The sequence below is a fragment of the Geospiza fortis genome, unplaced genomic scaffold (assembly GCF_000277835.1).
Source record: "Geospiza fortis unplaced genomic scaffold, GeoFor_1.0 scaffold171, whole genome shotgun sequence".
In the NCBI taxonomy this organism is placed as follows: Eukaryota; Metazoa; Chordata; class Aves; order Passeriformes; family Thraupidae; genus Geospiza; species Geospiza fortis.
The window spans coordinates 449,693-453,322 of record NW_005054313.1 but is presented as its reverse complement, the minus strand read 5'-3'; the positions used below and the strand labels follow the sequence as shown (position 1 = coordinate 453,322).

At 47.0% G+C, this 3,630-nt stretch overlaps 1 protein-coding gene across 1 annotated transcript in view; it reads left to right on the top strand.

Annotated features, from left to right (window-relative positions):
* Positions 1 to 3,630, top strand: part of NTRK3 (neurotrophic receptor tyrosine kinase 3) — a 202,114-nt gene that overhangs the window by 162,285 nt on the left and 36,199 nt on the right. The window lies entirely within an intron of this gene.

Below are 3,630 nucleotides of genomic sequence, written 5' to 3'. Positions count from 1 at the left end.
GGGAGGAGAGGCTGGGCTGGGAGCTGGGAGCTCCTGAGCAGCTGCAGCAGCACACTGTGGATCCAACTCCCTCCAGCAGGCACTGCGGCCCTGCTCCTTCTGGATTTTATCTTTTTGTGTAACATGCAGAAGCTGAAACATGAAAAGGCCTCAGCAAAAATGAGCAATGAAAGCTAAGCATGATGAGCCAATTTTCTGGGATCAATTTGCTGCAAGATGGGCAAAGCAACTCGGCTTGGCTCCACTCTGCTCCTGCTTGCTTAGCCACAGGTTGCTCCTGTTTTGAGTATTTTAAGCCAACACGAGCTCAGCTTGGCTTGTGCTGTGCTGCTTGCATCCTTGTGATATTCCTGGGGGAGCTGTGCCCCATCAGTGTGGCTCTGGGCAGAGGAGAACACTCAGTGCAGAACTGTGCTCTCCTCTCACGTGGCACCAGTTGGCAGAGCCACAGTTTAATCCCTTGGATTTAACCAGTGCCTCCTAACTCCTTGGAACAAGGTCTGCATTTGAACCAATGCTCTGCAGGGAAAAAGGTTCCAGCACTCTCTCCAAAGTGCTGGAGGCATCCAGTTACTTGTGACTTGTTCTAATCATTGGCAGCTCAAGCCTCTATTTATTTTTTAGCTCAGATGTCCCCTTTTGCTCCGGCAGCAAAGTGCAAGATTGCGCCTTTCACCTCTGAGACTGGTTAAAGCCGAGGACATGCAGACACCCACGTGATTAATTGTTTGATTATAGGGTTGGTACCAGTGCCAGCCATCCCCCAGCAAGCCTGGCTCCTGAGTCTCTTCAGAGTTTCATTTGCATGTAGGCAGGAACAGCATCCGAACTTGTTTCTGTTAATTGCTACTATGAGCTTACGTCTCCAGAGTGCCTTTCATCCTGCAAGATCATACAGCTCCAGCTCTGGAGCAGGGCCCTGGAATCTGGCTTCTTGCCAGCTCTGGGAGTGGCAGGGAAAAAAATCCCTCTAATTTGGGCCATGTTAGAAGTCTGAGGGGAAGAAAAGAAAAAAAAATAAGAAGAAAAAAAAGCAGGAATAAAGGCTTTACATATTAAGTTGAGATTTGGCTGCAATTCCTGAAGATCTCATGCCCCCAGCTGAGGCTGAGAACTACCTCCCCAGTCACTGCAGCTCAGGGCAGCAGCAGGACTCCCTGGTTAGGGGCAGCTGAGTCCACAGCCCAGAGCCTGCCTCTGCCCCGCTCCCAGGGACTCTCTCCCAGGGCCAAAGGAAGGGGCTGTGTTACTCTCTCACCTAAATGGACTCAGATTTTTAGCAGATCTAAAGGTTGCAGCCCTGCAGATAAACTGAGTTCTGATGTGAAGGCATGGACAAGCTTCCTGTTTTATTCAGCTTGCTTCTAAAAGCGTCCTAAGAAATGCACAAACACTACATCCAGCAGAGTGTTAAGGTGACAAAGTCAAGTACTAGAAATGCTGGAGGAGCTGTTTCAGGGCATGTCCTCTGAACACCTTGTTTTTCATTTCTCTGTGGCTGCTCCATTGTGGGGATCACTCCTGTGCTGGCACCCACCTAGATGTGAGTGTACCCATTTTCACAGCCTCCCAGCGAGTTACTGGGGCTGTATCATCCCCTTTTGAAGAGGGCAGAAGCACAAGCAGGAAAACTGAACTGAAGAGATCTGCTTTAGGTGAAGGATGGGGTTACCAACCTCTCTCTCCAGCCCCATGGACAGCAGGTACCTGACTGAGAGTGAGCCCTGCTGCAGCAATAAACACATGGTGCTTTTGGAAACCTGGCTCTGAGGCTGCATAAGAGGGGATTTTCCAAGTAATATTAGAACAACTGGCACTTCATGATGACAGCTGCAACCTGCAGATGTTTAGGGACCTGACAGAAGTTATGGAGGAATTGTGTGATGGAGACACACAAAAAAAAAAAATAATCTACCCTGAACCTTCCTGGGAGAGGCATTCCACTGATTTTACTGAGACATCTCTTTCTTTGGTTCTGGTCTTCTTTCCCTGTTCTATCCCTTCCAGCTCCCTCATTTCTAAATGCTTGGCTGTGCAACCTTAGCAATGAGGAGGGGGTTAATCACTTTTTTTTTGGTGTGTGAGATCAACAAACTTACAATCTTAACACCTTATAAAAATGATTGTGTGTGAAGGAGATGAAACCTAAACTCACTGCAGCTTGAAATATTAGGTGCAACCACAGGAAAAAGGAGGAGAAAAGAGTGATGGGGGAAGGGACTATTTTCCTACAGAAAAATGGGGTGGCATCAACATTATGAAGATATTAAATGACTAAAAGTAATTGGGTGCCTGAGATAAGGATGGATGCTTTGCCATCTGCCCCACGTAACTAACATTCATCTAAGTATCTCTAGTAAAGCTATCCCAAAGGGCAAAGAATTAAAATAGATTTATGCCATGTGAATGGCACTTTGGGGGCAGAATCAAATGAGGCAATGTCCCAAGGCTTGGGGAAAAGCCTCACAGCAGGTCTGCTCCAAGGGGAAAAGCACCTTCTCTAGAGCCAGCAGCACCATGGGCCAGCCCAGGTGCAGTAACAGAGTGCTGGGCCCCATCCTCCATGCACAGCTTTCTGATATTTAGCACCCCTTTTTGCACATAAATTGCAGCCTGCAGCTGCTCAGGCCGCCTCTGCTGTCTGCATGGGGACATTCAAGGCATGGGGAAAGGGGGAAGGTATATTTGCGTGTAGGTAAAGGGAGAGCTGCCCAGTGTCCCCACCACTGAAGGACAACTGGTGCACGTCAGACCAACACAGGGTAAGTGGAACAAGTTTCCTTGAGTCCTTTCCAGGATTTGAGTCCTTTTCAGCTCCTGTTAGGTTGCACAGTTAAAGCCAGGATTGGTCCTAAACAATCCTGACATGTGGAGGATGCAGAGAATATGATGCACAACCGTCAACTCAAAACCAGACTCTTCATTTTCTTAAATTTTTGAAAAGATTGTGCTGATTCTTGTGGCCATTTCATCTTGTCAAATCATCTGGACTTAAACTTTTTTATCAAGTTCCTTCCCTTCATATCCTGAGATGACAACAAGCTGCTTTCAGACTAACTCTCCAATGCAACTGCACAAAAATGCAAGACAAGCCAGAACCCAACCCTGGAGGATCCTCCCTTGTCATCAGCTACAGCCACAGCAGCATCTTCATGGCAACTCTGCAATGTCGGGCTGGTCCACACCACCTGAAGCATGCAAGCTGCCTTGCAATGGCAAAATGGCATTTTCAAATTGTGGCAGATGAGATATTCTCAATAAGGATACTGATTTCAGCATCAGTCTGCCAGGGGAGTTGTTATAAACAGCAGGGAATAAAAACATGATTTTAAAAATTATTAGAAAAGACTTGACAGTGTCCTTCTTCAGAGGCAGTTTGAAAAATCCACACAATAACTGCACAGCCAGGCAAATCCATCTTCTGAATAAAGGCAGTGTAGTCAGCTATTTCAAAATAAAAGACAGATAGCAAGGACTGGCTGGCTCAGGAATTTAATAATAATGAGATATGAAGCCATTCACCCCTAGGTCACCAGTATAAATTCTGCCCAAGCTGGGAATAATTGGAAGCTATTACCCTCTGAGGCATGTTTGCTGCTGCCTAGGAAATGAGTTGGGGAGCCCAGTGGG